This window comes from Hyperolius riggenbachi, chromosome 6 (assembly GCF_040937935.1).
Source record: "Hyperolius riggenbachi isolate aHypRig1 chromosome 6, aHypRig1.pri, whole genome shotgun sequence".
Classification (NCBI taxonomy): Eukaryota; Metazoa; Chordata; class Amphibia; order Anura; family Hyperoliidae; genus Hyperolius; species Hyperolius riggenbachi.
Genome location: NC_090651.1, coordinates 96,057,195 through 96,078,941, shown reverse-complemented (window position 1 = coordinate 96,078,941; position 21,747 = coordinate 96,057,195). Strand labels below are relative to the sequence as shown.

Below are 21,747 nucleotides of genomic sequence, written 5' to 3'. Positions count from 1 at the left end.
CGAGGTAGTACAAGAGGAAGGTTGGTAATTGTTTCGTCCTGCAATTAGGGCTTCCTCATGACCGTCACTTGGTCTTACTACAGTCTTTTATGGAACTTTATTTTAAAATGTAACACATTAATTGATGTTGTAAAACTACCTAAGGTAAGCACAGAGGTATGTTCATGCTGGATCCACATAGCTCTGTGTGTTGTCAGTTTCTTTTCTCATTCCCCTACGGTCCCTCAAATCAATCCCTTAAAAAAATGTGACTTTGGCTCTTCATAAGGCAAGGGAAGAAAAGAGAATATGAGGATGGTAGGAGGGAACATCACAGCAAGCCTGTAATAACCTTACCTTAGGAGGGAGAAGCCTTTGGATCCTAATAAGGTTTCCCCTGTGCTCTTCACCCTCCGGGATTCAGTGCTGGCAGCCCCGGAATACCGGCGAGGTAAATATGTACCTGCTGCTGCTATCCAGCACAGGCGCAGTAGTAACTTTCCGATCCGACCGAGTCCCATCTGGTCAGCTCTACTGCACAGGCAAATCGCGCCTGAGCCTGATCTGAAAGCTGCTACTGCAGCTGCACTGGACCAAGGAAGGTAAATATTGCAGGCACTACTGCACCTGCGCAACAGCCAACACACTTGTTGGCTGTAATATGGGGGGCTTCCAGCGCTAGATCCCTTAGACTTAGGTGAATGGAGGAAGCCTCAAAAGGATCCAGAGGCTTCTCCCTCCCGAGGTAAGTATTGCCCGGGGGAGGGGTGCTGTTACAGTTTCTCTTTAAAGGGAACCTAAACTGAGAGGGATATGGATGTTTCCTTTTCAAACAATACCAGTTGCCTGGCAGTCCTGCTGATCTATTTGCTGCAGTAGTATCTGGATCTCACACCCTGAAACAAGCATGCAGCTGATCCAGTCTGACTTCAGTCAGAGCACCTGATCTGCATGCTTGTTGAGGGGCTGTGGCTGAAAGTATTAGAGACACAGGATCAGCAGGAGAGTCAGGCAACTGGTATTATTTTAAAAGGAAAAATCCACATCCTTCTCAGTTTAGGTTCCCTTTAAAGGGCACTATGGCGAAAAAATGTAAGATTTAAAATATGTGCAAACATAGACGAGTAAGATGAGCCATAAATTACTTTTCTCCTATGCTGCTGTCACTTACAGTAGGTAGTAGAAATCTGACAGAAGGTTTTGAACTAGTCCATCTCTTCATGAGGGATTCTCAGCAAGGGTTTTATTCCTTATAAAGATATTCCCTAAAAAGGATTTAAACAATGATGCTGTCCAGCTTCCCTGCTCGCTAAACAGTTTTTTGGCAGTTGGACAGAGCAACTGCCATTCACTAAGTGCTTTTAAAAAAAAATGAATCCCTGAGAATCCCCCCATGAAGAGATGGACTAGTCCAAAACCTGTCGTTTCTGTCAGATATCTACTTCTTACTGTAAGTGACAGCAACATAGGAGAAAAGTAATTTATGGCTCATTTTACTCTGGAAAAAACATGCTTCTTATTTGTCCATGTTTGCACATATTTGAAATTTTACAATTTTTCGCCATAGTGCCCCTTTAAGGAGTGATTATGGGACCAGGTGGAAACAAGGAGAGTAATGGACAATTCACAGAGGTATGCGGATCTAGCATGGACATTCAACATACCTCTGTGCTTACATTAGAAAAAGTTTTGTGAATCAACCCCTAAGGCTCTGTTTACACTTAATCAGTTGCTCTCAGTTATAACTGAAAGAAAACTGATATTCAATGTAATGCCCATGTTTTCCTATGGCACCTTTCACAAGTAACGTGTTTCAACTGAAATCTTTTTCACAATACACTGCTATGGAAAAAACGCGTACTAACGCACAGTATGCACACCAACTGATTAAGTGTAAATGGGCCTTAAGTTTTCTACGTGACATGTTCCTAAAGCCTGCCATACACTGGCAGACTGTCACCGGACATGCCCAAAAGATTGACATTTGATCAGAGAGGATCTGTTACTTCCACACACTGCACAACGATTTTTAACCTTCTGCCGCCCGTGTCACGCCAGAAGGCGTGGCCGCGGCGGCAGCCCCAGGACCGCCTAACGCCAATTGGCGTAAAGTCCTGGGGCTCTGTTTTGCATGAGATCGCACGCATGGTGCGCGCGCATCTCATGCTCGGAGGGCGGAGCTCTGCCCCGCCTTCAGTCTCCGAGCGGCTATTGCCGCTCGGGAGACTGTTAGACGGCGATCACGCCGTCTATTTACTAGGTGCAGCGCTGCGATGAGCAGCAGCGCTGCACTGGGGACAGCCGTGTGACACAGCTGTCCCCATGGGGGACAAGAGAGCGATCGGCTCTCATAGGCAGAAGCCTATGACAGCCGATCGCCATAATTGGATGGCTGTGGGGAGGGAGGGAGGGAGGGAGGGAGGGAAGAAATTTAAAGAAACGGGTTTTTCAAGAAAAAAAACAAACAATAATATTTATTTAACAAAAAATAAACATGGGGGGAGCGATCAGACCCCACCAACAGAGAGCTCTGTTGGTGGGGAGAAAAGGGGGGGGGGGGAGTCACTTCTGTGCTGAGTTGTGCGGCCCTGCAGCTTAGCCTTAAAGCTGCAGTGGCCAATTTTGCTAAAAATGGCCTGGTCACTAGGGGGGTTTAGCCCTGCAGTCCTCAAGTGGTTAATTGATCCAGCATACTTTTAGTGGCAAAGGTTGTGCTTATATGTGCAGAGATTGTAGTGCAGGGGATAGGTTAGGGTTAGGCCTCATTAGAGGAAGGGTTCAAGTGAGACTAGGGTCAGGTTAGGCAATAGTAAAATAAACAAAACTGCCGATATTTTACTATCAGAATTAGCTAGAGTCCAATAAAAATTTGCCCCAGTGTTGAGGAATCTATAGTGGCTGGATAGTGTAATGGTTAAAGTACACCCAAGGCGAAAATAAACTAATGAAATAAACGATTGTATCTATCTTCCTTCTCCTAAAAATGACTTTTTAAAGTGTGTGTTTACCATTTCAAAAATAAAAAAGTCGGATACTCACCTAAGGAGAGGGAAGGCTCGGTCCTAATGAACCTTCCCTCTCCTCTCCCGGTGCCCGGTCCCGCGCAGGATCCCCCGTGGCAGTATTCGACCAGTTCGGTCAAATACTGCCACTTCCGCATGCCGAAGGGAGATTTCGGAAGCCTTCGGGAGCACTCGGGCTCCTGAAGACGGGCCGCTCCATACTACGCACGCGCGAGTGCGTTATAGAGGGCGCTCGCGCATGCGAGTGCTCCCGAAGACCTCCGAAGTCCCTGCGGCGGCGGACGCGAACGGGGGAGCCAGCGCAGCACCGAGGGCACCGGGAGAGGAGAGGGAAGGCTCATTAGGACCGAGCCTTCCCTCTCCTTAGGTGAGTAACTGACTTTTTTATTTTTAGATTGGTACTCATTGACTTTAAGATATTCCACATTTTTCTTTTATGTTTAAATCTACTTTTTAAGATTTAACTGTTTTATTGTTTTTGCTCAATGACACATTCATTGAAGTATGCCAGAGCTAAACTCTATGAACTATTGACCCTTTTTATCTATTTCCTGCTCTCAGAAGCCATTTTCTGCTAGAAAAGTGTTTTATAGTTGGAATTTCTTACCAGTGAGGGTCACACTGTAGTCACTTCCTGTAAGTCAGGACTGAGTCAGCCACTTACATACCTGCTATTTAGCTCTTTCAGGCAGAGAAAGAAAAAAAAGGAACACAGCATAGTTATTTGTATGCTAGGCACTGTACATACACATGTTTATCTCATCATGTCACATGCCACCTCCAGTATCCTTTAATAAGGGGATACCTCTGGGTTCAAATGTCAGCTCTTCCTATCCAGTAAGCCAGCACCTATTCAGTGAGAAGTTCTTGGGCAAGACTGCCTAACACTGCAAGAGTTTTTAATCTGGTAGGAGAAAACCGCTATACAAATATTGGAATCATTATTACAATTATAGAAACTGTGAGTGTCTTCAAAAAATCTGATGGTAGCAGCTCTAGCATTTCCAGCATGATATATTCACTCTGTATTGTATTTCCTACCGACGAATCGCTCCCATAAATATGGTTCATTTTCCCTTCTAAAAGAGTGGAATCATTTCACAATTATGCAATTTCTATGAATCATTTGGACTGGCGTCCTCAACAAACCTTTGTTATTTGATGAGTGCGCCCTCCCTGCACAAGCCCCCAGGACCATTACCTTTATAATGCCCTGTGACTTATTTTCACAAAAGATCATTACGGATACAATGACAATGAGAGCTCCGAAGGATGAGATTATAGCTTTCCCGAATTGTAGTTACTGTGCAATTGCTGTAAGCAACTCATAAAAGAGCAGAGCTAGTAAATTATGATCTGGTATTTGTCAGCCTCGCTGGCACGTATTCCTCGAACTTCAAACAGCGCGCTGACACGCAATATAACCGAGATAAAGAGGTGATGTATCGTTACTGCTTTAATGTTGAGGTTCATTGTCAGCAGGGCTGTGTAATTAAAATTTCCTCGAATCAATTAGACCCTGAAATTCTGGGTATAGGTTCTGCACAGGGTTTGAAGCATATTGTACTGAATGTAACATGCTGTCGTGTAATAAAGGTGTGCTACTATAACATCCATTTGTACATCATTATTATTTTTAAAGTGCCCACATATCATATCTATGGCAACTTCAGGTGTAATGACACAGATGGAAGAAGAGTAGAACTGTAGATGGGTAACATAGGCAAACGCAGGGGGGATTACAGCTGCCCAGAATCCCCCCTCAAACCAGGGCTGGTGCAGTGTCTCGGGACAGGCACAAGTTGAGACACCAGAATATCTGCAGGCATCCTGCAGCTCACAGAACTGCCCCTTCCTTTACCTGCTACAGTTGACTTTGTATGGAGCAGCAGCATGTGTACAGAGCATGGAGTAGCAGCATGTGTACAGAGCATGGAGCAGCAGCGTGTATACAGGGCATGGAGCAGCAGTATGTGTACAGAGCATGGAGCAGCAGCATGTGCACAGAGCTTGGAGCAGCTCTGGGGAACTTAACAGAGTCAGGTATGAGCACATCCCTGTGCTCCTGCTGGGTGAATGCTTCACTATCCCCTTCATTACCAATGTCGGCTGTCCTCATTATTATCTGTATCCAAACTGCTCTTGACCAATCCCGTTGTCGATCGGGATCAGATCGGAAATTTAGGAAATAATTGTCAGATCCTGTCAGTCGGATGGGAAATTGCATTATTTGTACCCAGCATGATGTCCTATCATATTATTATACTGTATTGTGCGTGGCTGAGGGAGAGCTTTCAGGAATCCCCCCTGGAAATCGTGGGTTTTCCCATGGGTAAACATGCAGCTTGACAAGTCTGCTTAAAGTGAATCTCCAGCTATAAAATAAAAATTTGTCGGTACTGCTGCAAAGAAAAGTTATATTTACCCGCGGAGCCTCGTCCCACGAAGCCGCCCCAAAGACTCCACCTCACTACACTTCCAGCGCTTGGCCCCGCCTTCTCTCTCTGCTCAAACAAAAACGTCAAGCCATTTACTGCATTAAATTGCCGGGCGTTTTTTCTCCGAGGAAAGAGGGGAGGCGGGGCCAGGCGCCGGAAGTGTAGTGTTGCAGGCCGAAATGACGGGACCAGGTACCGGCGGATAGAGGCAGCGGAGGACAGTGGAGTGGGAGCGATCCAGGCTGATGGGGCTGGAGGAAACCCCAGGTATGTATAAAACTGTTAGTTTGTCTCGGTTTCTTTAAACCACTAGGGAAATATAGTGGACTAAAAGAGACGCAAAAGCCCTCCTACTAATAAGCAATGCTTGGTGTGGTTTGCCTTCTTAAGACAGAAGGTATTTATGATAATTCAGCATTAAGTTACTCTGTTGTGCTGGTCCAAGCTCTTTCCCATAGAGCCATATAAATCCCTGCCATGTACTGAGGAGGACCAAAAGTCCGAAACAGGTTGTCTGCACGTGGGGTTGATATGGCTCTGTAAAATTTAAAGCTATAGGTGTGCTATACACCAGCGGTTTTGGATGCAAGTCTGGCTTAAGGGGCATAAAATTATAAGATAATAATATGAGATAATTTTCATACTCAGAAGTGGTGCATTGTGGGTAACCACAAATGTTCACTTAAAGAGAGTCTGAAGCCTTATAAAAATCCTATTTTTATTTGACATTTATCTTCTGCAATATCACCAGTGCTAAAACACTTCATCCCCGTGGCAGAACACTGTATTTAAACCCCCCAAATACCTTTCAAAGTCGTTGAATTTGCTACCTGGGGAGGCAGAGCTTAGCGATGTAGTGCTGCCTCAATTAGCATCAATCCCCAAATAAAATGCAGTCCTGAATCACAGAACAACAGAGTTCTAGTAGTAAAAAGGGAAAGGGAGGAACAATGGGTAGCACCTAGGTACAATAGAGGAAGGGGGCAGAGAGGAAATGGGGGACCTTATGGTGGGGTTCACCGGAATCAACCATCAATGCCAACATATAGCCCATACAGGAGGATCCCTGCAAAAGGAAGTTGGGAAGAAAGAGAGAGGAGAAACGGGATGTTACCAACATATAACAGATATGAACCCCTTGAACGGGAAACAGATGAGGTTGTTCACCATCATTTTTTAGGGGACAGGAGGGGAGGGCAGGATCAATGGCAAGAAATAGAGTATCAGATACGGAATACAAGAAAAAGAGAAATAGAAGAGGACACAGAGGGAGCAGACATAAAAAGGAGGAAGTAAAGGGCACAGGTATATTTAACATCAGCGGGGTGGATGTAACCCCAGCTGAACTGAAAATTCTAGATAAAGGTTTGAAATATGCCCCGAAGAAAGGTGTAAATAAATTTGATGTGTACATTGACACCCATAAATTCATCAGGAAAATGAACATTAAGAAATATTTCCTATCAAAGGAAGGCCCAACAAACAGGGCCAATCAGGGGGGAGCAACACAGGAGTTTGTCCACACCAATTTAAGGAACCGCTCGACATTTAATCCACCGGACCTAACAAAAGACAGCACCGTTAAGAGTTTCAAAAACATGGTATTAAAAGATTTAGAAGCATTAAAAACCAACAGTAATAAAATAGAATGCAAACAGATCAATGAATTGAGTAAGAAAAAGGAAATCCTTATCAGGCCAGCTGATAAGGGAGGGGGGTGGTTATTATGCATCAATCTCAGTACAAGCAGGAAGTATATAACATCCTTGGGGACACTGCCACCTATAGGTGCCTGAAAGGGGACCCAACAAGTGAGTATAAAGAAGAAATGAGGAACATTTTAAGAAAAGGGCTAGAAAAAGGTATACTGAATGATGCTGAATTTAAGTATTTAGTGATTGATGCACCCCGGATACCAGTTATGTACATTAACCCCAAGATCCACAAAAGCCAGACTCGGCCCCCTGGCAGGCCAGTTATTAGTGGGATTGGAGGACTAAACCAGAAATTAGGGGAATATGTGGACCAGTTCCTGCAGCCGGTTGTGGGGACCCTTCTGCATCTGTTGAGGGATACCAAGCACTTTCTGCAGACGATTAACGGTATTGGAATAGATGATAAGAGTATATTGGTTACTGCAGATGTTACGGCACTGTACACTATAATACCGCATACAAAGGCACTAGAAGCTGTGAGAAAGGGACTTGAGGAACAAGAAGCACTTGGTGAGGAACAAATTGAATTTATTTTGGAGATATTACATTATTCTTTAACACACAACTATTTTTGGTTTGATGGGAGATTTTATTTACAGGTGGTAGGCTGCGCCATGGGGGCAAAGTATGCCCCCAGTGTAGCAAATATTTTCATGGATCAATGGGAAAGAGAAGTTTTGGGGAGGCCACAGAGTAGTAGGGTTAGAAACTGGCAACGTTTTATAGATGATCTATTTTGGATATGGGAAGGGGATGTGGAAGAATTAAACCAATATGTACAATGGCTGAACCACAATCAGTTGGGGATTGAGTTAACTATGAAGTGCAGTACCGAGGAGATTGATTTCCTTGATATTGTAGTGATGAAAAGAGATGGAACCTTGGGGAGTAAGACATTCTTTAAGAAAACAGATAGGAATTCTTATATACCCACGCAGAATTGTTACCATCCAAGTTGGATGGCAAATATCCCCAAGGGTCAACTGAGCAGGATACGTAGGAATTGTTCCAATACAAGTGACTATATTATGCAGGCAGAAATGCTAATAGAAAGGTTTGTTGAGAAAGGATATAACAGACAACAGCTGGAGTTTATATCGGAGGATGTGATGCGAGAAGGAAGAGACAAACTATTACAGGCGTCTAGAAACGCCAACAACCGAAACGATAGCAAATCTGGTGGCTTTGAACATGCGGTGTTATTACAATTCAATTCCCAGTATAAACAGGTTGAAAAAATCTATAAAAGACACTGGGGCCTGTTAAGGAATGACCCCATTCTGGGCAAAATACTCCCAGAGAAACCTAAATTCATTTACAGGCGTGCGCAGAATTTACAGCAGAGCTTGGTTAAAACATATGTGGAAGGTCCCAGGGTTAAAAACAAGACGGACGCATGGGGCAATGTGGGATTTTATCCCTGCCGACAATGCACCACGTGTGAGATAGCACAGGGAGTAAGATTAAAAGAAATTGTGTAAAATCAAACAGGGAGAAGTTATAAAATTAATGAATTTATCCACTGCTGCAGCACACATGTGGTATACCTATTATGGTGCCCGTGTGGGCTGCAGTATGTGGGTCGGACCAAAAGAACCCTGAGGAAACGTGTTGGTGAACACATTGCGAACATCAACAGAGGGTTTGAGGGACATAGTGTGTCAAAACATTTTTTAGAAAGACATGAACACAATTCAGCTTTATTGAAATTCTGTGGAGTACAAAAACTTACAACTAAGTGGCGAGGATGCCACAAGATCAGAGAGATCTCACGAATGGAAACTAGATGGATCTATGAATTACAAACGTTGACGCCGGGTGGATTAAATGTCGAGCTGGATATCAATTGCTTTTTAGCTGATGATTAAAGAGTGGCGGTGAAGTGAGTGTGTGGACTACGGCAGCACCCATATGCTACCTGCAATGTGTGTTGGGGTGGCAACAACTGGGTGGGCTGTGGGGTGCAAAAGCACGTGTATTGGGGTGACAATAATTGGGTGGGTTGGGGGGGGGGTGTAAAAGCATTTGACATACATGTACTACCTGGCTCTAATGTAGTGTAACAATAATGTTTAAGATATCAAGTACTGTTATGTGGTACACTATCCGGTTCTAATGAACTGTAACAGAATGTTGGGGACAATATGAATTACTGACAAATGGTCAATGCAAGGGGCTATGCATAATTTATGAATTGCATATATAAATAGGAAGAAACATCGGGTAAAGAAGCATCCCATAGAAGATTACCGTTGTGATCCTCCTAAAAACCTCTAAAAAACCTCTAAAAAATTTGTAGTTTTGTCCTTTCATTAGAATATTAACTCTTATTTATTATGTTACTCATATTTTACTGTATGTTAATTCTGGTATTTTACTATAAAGTATCTCCTTTTACTTGTCATGTAGAGTGCCTCCTTAAGGTGGCGGCAGGATGAGGGGTTAAAAGAGAGAGATGTGTTCCCTTAACAGCGAGAGGAGTGAAGTTAGTAGACAGGTTACCCCGGAGCCACCGTAGAGAGGAAAGGAAATACAAGAAAGGAATCATGGGAATTGTGGTTTAGAATAGAACGAACTGATAGGAAATCGGCAATTTGGTGCATTGGTTTCCGGGAATGGCATCGGTGTTGTGAGCAGAGGCGGAACTCCGTATGTTATATTAAAAGGGAGAAGCAGGGAATGATGGGAGATGTAGTTTTAGGTGGCGTGCGGAGATCTGTGAAACCTGCACGGCCAATTATGGACTCCTATTCCTATGGTGGGTGGAGTGAGGTAAACCTCAGCCTATGACGGCAAATGAGAAAGCAATAAGTGAAATATGCCGAGCCCCGTGGGAATGCTGGTCATGTGATGTGGGGGAGGAAGTATATAGCGTCCACTCGCTCCGATTGGCCCTAGCCCCTGATGAGTCAAAGGACGAAACTAGTTGGGCGTGGCCTAAGGAGCGAGGGACGCTGAAAGAGCTCTAAGGATTTCTTATATGCGCATTTGTATCTGCTAAATTGTAAGTGCACTATGTTTTAATTATTTTAATAAAAGAAGATTTTACACTATGTTTGGCCCTGTTTGAGCCCTAGGAGCACCACCAAGACAGGAGCAAGTTTGATGTTGCTTGAAAAGTGAATATTGCTGGTCTGTGCTGGGTCAGCCAGGACGTGTGGTGAGAGGCTTTATTGATTTTTTGGTGGTGGAACACTGGGTGCTGTGTATCGACTGGGAGCACTGGTGTTAGAGTCTTCCAATTGAGCCATACAGTATTACACTATGTGAGTCTGTTTCCCCGTTTTTTATGGTTGGAATGACTGGAGGAAGGAAAGCACGCTGAAATACCGGAGGAATACTGGCTGGGCCAGGAGCGTTGTTGGCTGATCCTGAGAAGGGCAGCTGTCATCTCTGGTGAGCGTATACTATAACTATTTATGCCAGGAAAGTGTGGAGTCCATATATCCCCAAAAGGAGTTTGAAAGAAGAACTGTGGGAACTTTTTTTTACTACTAGAACTCTGTTGTTCTGTCATTCAGGACTGCATTTTATTTGAAGCTTTATTTGTGATATCTGTAGAGCGCCCTGTTTTTTTCATATATTGTTTTAGGAAGTGACACACACACTTTTTTCAGGAGCGATCCAGTTCTTAACAGTGATAGATTGGAATAAGGAATTAGTTGAGGAGCGCACATTGAAGGTTTTTTGTTTATTATAGCATCAATCCCCGCCTCTCCCCCGCCCCTCTCAGTGAAAGTAGACTGAGAGGGGTGGGGAGAGGCGACAATCAGTGAGGATTGACGCGAGTAGAGGCAGAGCTACGGCGCTAAGCTCTGCCTCTATCAGGAAGCGCTCTCCACGTTTTGCCATAGGGATTTGGAGGGATTTAATGACGGTGTTCTGCCGTGGGGATGTGGCGTTTTAGCACTGGTGATATTGCAGAAGATAAATGTCAAATAAAAATAGGATTTTTATTAAGCATCAGACTCTCTTTAAAGCTGAATTATCGCAAGTACCTTCTGTTTTAAGAAGGAAAATCGCACAAAACAATATCTATTTACATTGAGTGATCTGAAACCCCAGAGAGATGAGAAAGCCAGCGCTTCAGGAAAATAATGTGTGCTGCAAAGTAATACATTGGCAAGGGGTGATGGTGCCACCTAATTCAAATACAAGATACCTTAAAATTCTAAAGTGTTGTCTGACTGCAAAGCACAAGCTGCAGTAGTGAGCAATAAGCTGCCATCAGAAACTCCTAAAACACAGTGATGTTTGTGCAGAGTGAGCTGATCATACCCATGTATTTTGTTACCAGGTACAGTAACCTCCTTATTACTGACCAATACGCAGTAAAGCCTTGCACACATGCTAGATGGTAATTGGTTGGGGCCGTCTGTGCATTGAATCTAGCATGTGTAATGCTTGGGAACACACGATGCAACTTTCTGTCCGATCGACGGATGACCAGACAGGAAGTTGTATCGATGTACATGTCCAAACTGCTCCCGATCGATGAAGGGATCAATTTTCCAATGATAATTTTGCAAAATCGATTCCTTTCTTGATCTAAAACAGATTGGACATGTCGGAAATAATAGCTCAGTTCCTGCAGATCGGGCGGGAAATTGCATTGTGTGTTCCCAGCATAAAGCAGCCTTCCATCCCTCTCCATGTGTCGCAGTGGCGGCGCTACACTGGGGCTTACCCAGGCTTAAGCCCCAGCTGGCAAGCTGTCAGCCCCTGCAAAAGCCCCCCTCCGCAGGGTTGCCAAGCAGCAGGAGGGGTGGAAGCAGAGAGAAGAGGAAGCCATGTAGACAGCGGCGGAGAAGGGGGCCGTCTCCCCCCCCCCTTCCCTCACCTTGGGGTTCCCACTCTCTGCCTCGCTCCCCCCTCAGATATCAGCGGCTGGCGTCAGAAGACTCACTCTCTTCCCAGCGCGGCTGATCTGTGCGCCGCTCTGGTCTAGTCTAGACCAGAGTAGCGGCGCACAGATCGATCTCTCTCTCCCGCGCTGGGAAGAGTGGAAGTCTTCTGACGCCAGCCGCTGATATCTGAGGGGGGAGCGAGGCAGAGAGTGGGAGCCCCAAGGTGAGGGAAGGGGGGGAGACGGACCCCCTCTCTGCTGCTGTCCACACGACTTCCTCTTCTCTCCGCTTCGACCCCTCCTGGGGACACCTATACACCTGGTTATACATGGTAAGTCCTACCTACCTATACTGGGGACAACTATACACCTGGCTACATATACCGGGCACATGTACCCCTGGCTACATATACTGGGCACATATACCCCTGGCTACATATACTGGGCACATATACCCCTGGCTACATGTACTGGGCACATATACCCCTGGCTACATATACTGGGCACATATACCCCTGGCTACATATACTGGGCACATGTACCCCTGGCTACATATACTGGGCACATGTACCCCTGGCTACATATACTGGGCACATGTACCCCTGGCTACATATACTGGGCACATATACCCCTGGCTACATATACTGGGCACATATACCCCTGGCTACATATACTGGGCACATATACCCCTGGCTACATATACTGGGCACATATACCCCTGCCTACATATACTGGGCACATAGACCCCTGCCTACATATACTGGGCACATATACCCCTGGCTACATATACTGGGCACATATACCCCTGGCTACATATACTGGGCACATATACCCCTGCCTACATATACTGGGCACATATACCCCTGGCTACATACACTGGAGACATATACCTCTGACTTCATACACTGGGCATATATACCCCTGGCTACATATACTGGGCACATATACCCCTGGTTACATATACTGGGTATATATACCCCTGGCTACATATACTGGGACATATACCCCTGGCTACATATACTGGGCACATATACCCCTGGCTACATATACTGGGCACACAAACCCCTGGCTACATATACTGGGGACATCTATATCATTCAGGGCCGGGCCGAGGCATAGGCTGGAGAGGCTCCAGCCTCAGGGTGCAGTGTAGGAGGGGGCACACAATTCATTCAGCTGTCATTCCTAATTGTGTATGAAGCAGAAATAAATAAGAAAAGAGGATACATAGCAGTGACTGCAAGCCAGATAACTAGATATTAAGGTGTTGGGGAGGTTGTGGGCCCTGTGGCCCTCTTAGTCTAATAGCAATCAGTGTGTGACAGCTGGGGTGGGAGGGATGGAGGGGCACACTTTGGTGTCTCAGCCTTGGGGGCTAAAGGACCTTGTCCCGGCTCTGATATCATTACATGCATTTACTGGTGAAAGGCTGTCTGTCAGTATGTGCATTAACTGGTGAAACACTGTCTCTCATTACATGCATTTTGTGGTGAAACGCTGTCTCTCATTACGTGCATTTACTGGTGAAAGGCTGTCTCTTACGTGCATTTAGTGGTGAAAGGCTGTCTCTCATTACATGCATTTACTGGTTAAAGGCTGTCTCTTATGTGCATTTAGTGGTGAAACGCTGTCTCTCATTACATGCATTTACTGGTGAAAGGCTGTCTCTCATTACATGCTTTTACTGGGGAAACACTGTCTGTCATTATGTGCATTAACTGGTGAAACACTGTTTCTCATTACGTGCATTTACTGGTGGAAGGCTGTCTCTTATGTGCATTTAGTGGTGAAAGGCTGTCTCTCATTACGTGCATTTACTGGTGAAAAGCTGTCTCTTATGTGCATTTACTGGTGAAAGGCTGTCTCTCATCACATGCATTTACTAGGGAAAGGCTGTCTCGTATGTGCATTTAGTGGGGAAACGCTGTCTCTTATTACATGCATTTACTGGTGAAAGGCTGTCTCTCATTACATGCATTTACTGGTGAAAGGCTGTCTCTTATGTGCATTTAATGGGGAAACGCTGTCTCTCATTATGTGCATTTACTGGTGAAAGGCTGTCTCTTATGTGCATTTAGTGGGGAAACGCTATCTCTCATTATGTGCATTTACTGGTGAAACACTGTCTATCATTACATGCATTTACTATTGAAAGGCTGTCTCTCATTACATGCATTTACTGGTGAAAGGCTGTCTGTCATTACGTGCATTTATTATTGAAAGGCTGTCTGTCATTACGTGCATTTACTTCATATATTTTTTTTTATGTAACTACATTAGCTGGTACAACTACATTACACAGTGCCGGTGATCAGTCTGGTGCATTGTCTTGGCTGAGCACAGGCATTGTTCTCCTTCCCACCTCACCTCCGTGCCGCTGTGTCGTGTACCATACCGATGGCCCCACTGGTTTCTCCATAGCAACAGAACATCTGAACAGGTAGGGCAGTTTTTAGGCATAGACACACAAGGCATACACCTGGAGTGAAACCTGCAGAAAGGGGCACCACATAGCTACTCTTAGCAGTAGCTACTCTTAGCACACTATGCGTATAAAGATAGGATTCTAAAACTCATCTGCCAGTTCCATTAATGGTACAATATTTTCCTCTGATGCAATCACTCAATCAGATTTGCAGGATTGTAAAGGTGCCCATACATCTAGAAATTTTACAGTATGATCGACCATTCGATTCGATCATTTTATGGAATCAAGAAGGAATGGAGAGAGAATCAAGTGTGTTTCAGAATTCCCAATTGATGAAAAGTGGCTGATATCATGCCGAATTGACCAGCTTACTCGATCGAGCATGATATCGGTCGATCGCACAGGGCTCGCTACATGATAGCCGCTGCTCAGCGGCATCCCCCCAGCCCCGCCGATCGCCTCCGGCGATAGGCGATCAGGAAATCCCGTTCAAAGAACGGGATTTCCTGGAGGGCTTCCCCCGTCGCCATGGCGACGGGGCGGAATGACGTCACCGACGTCAGCGACGTTGGGACGTCATTGGGAGACCCGATCCACCCCTTGGCGCTGCCTGGCACTGATTGGCCAGGCAGCGCAGGGGTCTGGGGGGGGGGGGGCCGCGCGCCGCACCGGATAGCGGTGATCGGGCGCGCGGCGGCGGCGATCGGGGTGCTGGCGCAGCTAGCAAAGTGCTAGCTGCGTCCAGCAAAAAAAAAATTATGTAAATCGGCCCAGCAGGGCCTGAGCGGCACCCTCCGGCGGCTTACCCCGTGTCACACATGGGGTTACCGCCAAGGAGGTTAAGTAATCGGAAGGCAGTTATTGATTGTTCCCATAAATGGGTCGATTATGGCATTTTCTCTCTCCAGACATTGTATTCCAATTGACCATACAATTGTTTCACATTGATTTTCTTCACATACTGTACGGTTTTCTGTACAATTGTATCATATAAATCTTATTGAATTATTACATCTGAAGAAAATGTTGTACTATGAATAGGCACCTTAAGAAAGTAATGGATGGTAATTTAACACCTGAATGGGCACTGCTAATTTTGCATAAAAAAACGAGGCTTTGCTCATTAAGATGTGACTGTTTTAGATTTGGTTTCTATTGGCCATTGCAACTCTGCATTTCCAGGACAATATTTCAACCTGTAAAGACCCAGGCTTCACTAAACAGTATAATGTTTTTTATTTTTCAGATGTAAAGTGGCTACAGATTCTCATAACAAATATAGGAAGTCGCTATGCAGGTTCAGTGAATTTGGGTCAGTGAGGTGTTTCTGGCCTGGTAATAATCTTAAATATCCTTTACAGAATTATTTTTGGAAAAAAATATTTCTTTATTTACCCTAATTTTACTAATGTAGGCTAAAATGTTTGTATTTAGAATATTGGAAGTGCCCTTTGCGGGGACCAAAATGGCCCCGTTTACAGCATCGGGCCTCAGTTCCTGTTCCCTCTGGGTGACAGAATTGAACGTGTGTTACTGGAGAGCATTGGGTTATTTTTATATCTCTGCTAAGATCAGGTTACCAGGTCTAATAAAAAACTCCATCCTGTCCCATGTATGCTATCCTTCTGCAGTATCAGTTCTGTGTACAATACGTCTTCCCCCTGTCTTTCACACAAACAGCAGAGATAGAATAAGTAAAAATACCAATTCCTTTATTATTTAAATCTTCTGGTTGCCAACTACACTCAGTAACACCTGGAAAAAAGAATATTAAGCGTCCAGCTGATATGAGCCAATTAATTTAAAAGCAGGATCGTTTCCCTAAAAAAGCCTCCCTTTGTTTAAACACGCTCTCTTGTGGCTGCACCTTGATGGAAAATCATTTGAGTGCTCTTTGATCCTGAGATGATCCTCCCTTTGTGGAAATGTCACAGACAATCAATACATCTTGCATCTGATGTGACAATACGCACACCATGAGACTGCACAGGGCTGGAGGGTCATCCCACATTCACAAACCTTTGCCAAGCCTGTACACACAATGACACAAAAGTTAAACAGTTTCAGGGTTTGAACCTGAAATCTTTCAACTACCGATTTAAAACTAATTAAAAGCACACACAATCTACTAGTTGCATTTAAAGGACAGCTGAAGTGAGAAGAATATGGAGCCTGCATTATTTTTTTCCTTTTAAGTAATTCCATTTTCCTGGTATTCCTGTTGGTCCTTTTGGCTGCAGTAGTATCTGAATAACACCAGAAACAAGCATGCAGCTAATCTTGTGGGATCTGACAATAATGTCAGAAACACCTGATCTGCTGTATGCTTGTTCAGGGTCTATGGCAAAAAGTATTAGAGGCAGAGGATCAGCAGGACAGCCAGGCAACTGGTATTGCTTAACCACTTTAGGACCACAGTGTTAAACCCCCCTTGTAACCAGGCCATTTTTTACTAAATGGGCCACTGCAGCTTTAAGGCCTCACTGCAGGGCTGGACAACTCAGCACACAAGTGATCCCCCCCCCCCCTTTCTCCCCACCAACAGAGCTCTTTGTTGGTGGAGTCTGATTGCTCCCCCAATGTTTATTTTTTTGTAAATATTTTTTTTTATAAATTTACTTATTTTTTAAAAAATTTTCCCTCCCTTCCCCAGTCAGCCTATTACAACGATCAGCCTATCACAGCGGACCGCTCCTGTGTCCCCTAGGGGGGCAGCTGTGTCACACGGTTTCACCGGCTAACAGTCTCCGAGCGGCGATCACCTATGGGAGACTCCAAGCAGAGATGCGCGCGCTCTCCTGCAATCCCCATAGGAAACAATTTACGCCAATCGACGTGGAGTGGTCCTGGGGCTGCCGCCACGTTCACACCAATTGGCATGGAGTGGTCGGCAGGTAGTTAAAAGGAAATAAATATGGCAGCTTCCATATCCCTGTCACTTCAGTTGTCCTTTAAATGATACGGAAATATAAAAAACATTGGATCGTGTGACCTGAACTACCTAGCTGAGGGAACATTACTCCAGTATGACCCACACCATCTAGAAATTTAATAATCAAAAGGGAGTAAAGTACTTTAACTGGGAGACCTCAACCCGGCTGCTGGATTATAGGCTTCCACTACTGTGCCTCCACGATTTAAAGAATAGTTATCATCTACACATCAAAAAGACAGGTATCCGTGGGCACCAGATCAGAAAGCTTCATTTATTCCAGCAGCATAATACATTACAGGTTTCGGATGTAAAGTTGAATATACATCACCAATCCGAAGTAGCTGGCAGTTACAGAGGTGTTACGCTTTGTCGACAATTGTTTTGCGCTGATTAGCGCTTTATCAAAGACATGGCTCCATGGCGGGGAGAAGCTTGCCGCCATTCACACTCCTCGGCGTTTAAATGGAAATACGCCAGGCCATCCTCCACTCGGCCCGACCTCCCCCATTTTTTCCCACATGTAAAGCGGAAGCGCGTCAGCAAATGGGCGGATACACACATCAAATTAAAGATTTTATAACATGTAGGACATCATTTGTTGTCTATGGCATATTCTGTCCCTGTTCCTTCTACTATATAGGCAAAACTACCCATCCAATACGGGAGAGGCTACTGGAACATCGTTGATCGATCAAAAAAGGTGTAGGTGCTTTGAGGTTAATCAACCATGTCAGAGAAGTACATGATGCCAATGCAGACGTATTGAAAATGGTGGATTTAGAATTAATAAAGGTCCCATGTAGAGGAGGCAATAGGGAAAAATTACTCTCACAGAGAGAATCAATAATGATCTCTAGGACCGATGCAATTTGCGCCCGTCATTTGTCCCTGCAGTACGCAATTGCGAAAGATGGATCCATTTTATGCAGTCTTTGCGGTGAGCATTCAGCTTTACTTCAGGCCAGGGTGCTGGGTCTGGAAGTCTCACAGGCTCTGCTATCTTATTACCTTCTGTGGAATCTCCTATCTGGGGTTGGAATGGTTTAGCCCACTTGTGCATACGTTTGGCTAGGGACTCGCTACAAGTGCATTGTGGGCAATCGCGAATGACGACTAGCCCATATTTTCCTCAAAGTATTATCACAATTTGGCTCTGCAGCCACTGATGTGATCTCTCTGGGATTGCTCCCAAAACGCTGCGAGTGGGAGCACCCCCATATGGTTTCACTGGTCTAGTGTTTTGCAGATCACTGGAAAATGTCAAGCGTTGCAAAATCTCTCCCAGTGGGTCCCAGGACTTTCTAAATGCAATGCCAGTTACTTGCTAGTGCATTTCAGTGTATGCCAATGCATAATTCTGCAGGAGGCGGGGGAGCTGCAGAACAGACAGTAGTAAGCTAAACACAGCCGGCTACGACACGCTGCGTGTCGCCAGCGCGGCTGTGTTTTATGGGGTCTGACAGCGCGCAGGGGGGCTTTGGAGGAAACGAACTAGCAACAGAGGCTGGGCTCTATAGACAGACCCAGCCTCTGTATATGGATTGTAATGGAAGAACCCCACCTCGGGTACTCTTTAAGGTAGCCACAGACTTATCAGTTTTTGATTTTGATTCCCAGCTTATTCTATCACTCTGAATTTGCCAGAAATCTATGTACCTACATGGCCAATCAATTGTCATTTTTGTCGACTTTGATCGAAACTAATGATTAATAAAAATTCAAATTCACACGTTGGGCAGTGCAAATTGCTCATGATTACAGATACTCAAAGAGATGCAGGTAATTCTGGCTTGCATGCAGAGATAATGCAAATTGTTAGCAGCACAATCTGCAATATATTTGCAACCAAGCCCATATTATTTGCATGTCATACGCCCTGTCTACTTGTTATAAATTAGCTGGTCCAAACCAGGATTAGACCTTGAACCCATTAGAGCATTTTTTCAGCATTTAGGCCTAGTGCACACCAGAGCGGTTCGGCAACGTTTTTCGATCCGCTTGTGGCTGCGGATACGCTTGGGTAATGTATTTCAATGGGCTGGAGCACACCAGAGCGGGAGGCGTTTTGCAGAAACGCATACTTCCGGGCTGCTGCAGATTTTGGATTGCGGAGGCGTTTCTGCCTCCAGTGTAAAGTATAGGAAAAACGCAAACCGCTCTGAAAAACGGCAGTTCAGAGCGGTTTCGCAGGCGTTTTTGTTACAGAAGCTGTTCAGTAACAGCTTTACTGTAACAATATATGAAATCTACTACACCAGAAACGCTTCACAAAACCGCAAAATGCTAGCTGAAACGCTGCAGAAAAAGAAGAAAAAGCGTTTCAAAATCTGCTAGCATTTTGCGGATCTGCTAGCGGTGTTTGGTGTGCACCAGGCCTGTCGGAGCGCCTTTAATCGCTAGTAATTTCCCTAAACGCACTGCCAATGTAAATGGATGGGACTGATTCCACTAGAGCGATTGCGATTAAGGAAATCACAATTGCAGAACATGCAGCATTTTGGGAACGTTTCCATTCTAATACATTTTATAAGAGCAGGGAAATCGCTTGAAATTGTGATAGTGTTTTATGCTTTCTAGTGGGTTCCAGGCCTGAGAGTTTCAGTCCATTTGTCCCCTGAGAGCTGTTTGCTCCATAAACCTGTATTGGTTGACTTGCACAACCCGAATCAAATCATTACAGTTGAAAATTTCCAGTCGGTTTACCGTTACAGCGCTAGGATATGCTTGGAGATTTCTGACCTATCGTGATATTGTAACACTGTTAATATTATTATACATTTATATAGCGCTGACATTTTCTGCAACACTTTACCGAGTACACTGAATAATTCATGTCACAAACTGTCCTTCAAGGGATTTCACAGTCAAATATATCTGCCACAGTCCCAGTTTAATATTCCTACCACAGTCAGGGCTGGAACCCACTAGAGCGATCTTTTTGAGCGTTTAGGGAGCGTGATAAATCGCTAGCGATTTCCCTAAATGCTCTGCCAATGTAAATGGATGGTGCAAATTCCACAGAAGCGATTGCGATTAGCAAAATCGCAAACGCAGGACATGCAGCATTTTGTTAGCGTTTGCGCTTCAATGTAAAGTATATAATCGATGGCGTAATCGCTCATCAAAACCTGCATGGAGCGATTTTGCTAGCGTTTTAAAGTTACTGTACACGGTAACAATATTAAAATTAATTGAAAGGACCAATTAGACTTTAAAACGCTAATCGCTACACAACCGCTTGCAAATTGATTACACTTTTTAAAATCGCTCCCTAAACGCTCATGAAATCGCTTACAAACTGCTCATACAAAACGCTAGCGATTGCGATTAGCGATAGCGTTTTTTAGTGGGTTCCAGGCCTCATAGTCTATTATCCCTGTCATAATCACAGTCTACTATCCATGTCACAGTCACAGTCTAAAGCCTAGTACACACAATACAATGTTCCATCAGATCAATAGCTCAATCCGATAATTTACAACCGGTTCGACAAGATCCCAATCGATAACACAATTGATTTAGGGTAGTTATCAATGGAATATCGATCGCATTATCAATTGGAAACAGGTGGGAGATTTACAAACGAGGACACACGACTTCTTATCAGATTACCGATCGATCTGATGGAAAATTGTATCATGTGTGCCAGCCTTTACATTCCTGCCACAGTCACAGTCTCATATTCCTGACCTAGTCATAGTCTGCTATTCATGTCACAGTCTAACATTCCCGCTACAATATCACTGGCAGGAATATTAGACTGTAACTGTGGCAGGAATGTTATGCTGGGTACACACAATGCGTTTTTTTTCGGTCGATTTTCCGTCCGATCAATTTACTATCGATTTCCAATTTGATTCTGTTAGATAAGAAAAGATAACAGAATCGAATTGGAAATCGATCGGAAATTGATCGGACGGAGAATCGAAAAAACGCATTGTGTGTACCCAGAGGCGTATCTAGGGAAAACAGCGCCTATGGCATACAGTTAAATTACCCCCCCCCCCCTCCCCGTGGTAGGGGGCGCACCACCCTCCAAATATTTAGTCTCGGTTGAATTGGTTGTGTCCAGGCTTAGGAGAAGCATGGCCTGTAAGAATGGAGTATCGCAATAGGTCAGTCTATACATATCCTTTAAATCATGGGTCCCCAACCTGGGGGTCGTGGCCCCCTGGGGGTCCTTGGGTAGATTTCTGGGTGGCCGCGTCTTCTCCCTCTCCCCCCGCGGCCGCCGCTCCTGTTACCTTATGAGCGGGCGGCCGCTTCCTTCCTTATATTCCTTCAGCCGCGGCTCTCCTCTTCGTAGCATGTCGTATTACAGCAGCGCTCCCTGCACGGCTGCTGTAAGGAGCCAAGGGAGCCGGGACAGCAGTTCCCATAGTA

At 44.8% G+C, this 21,747-nt stretch overlaps 1 protein-coding gene across 1 annotated transcript in view; it reads left to right on the top strand.

Annotated features, from left to right (window-relative positions):
• LOC137522057 (uncharacterized) overlaps nt 1–21,747 on the top strand; it is a 499,919-nt gene that overhangs the window by 427,214 nt on the left and 50,958 nt on the right. The gene's annotated exons all lie outside the window — the stretch shown is intronic.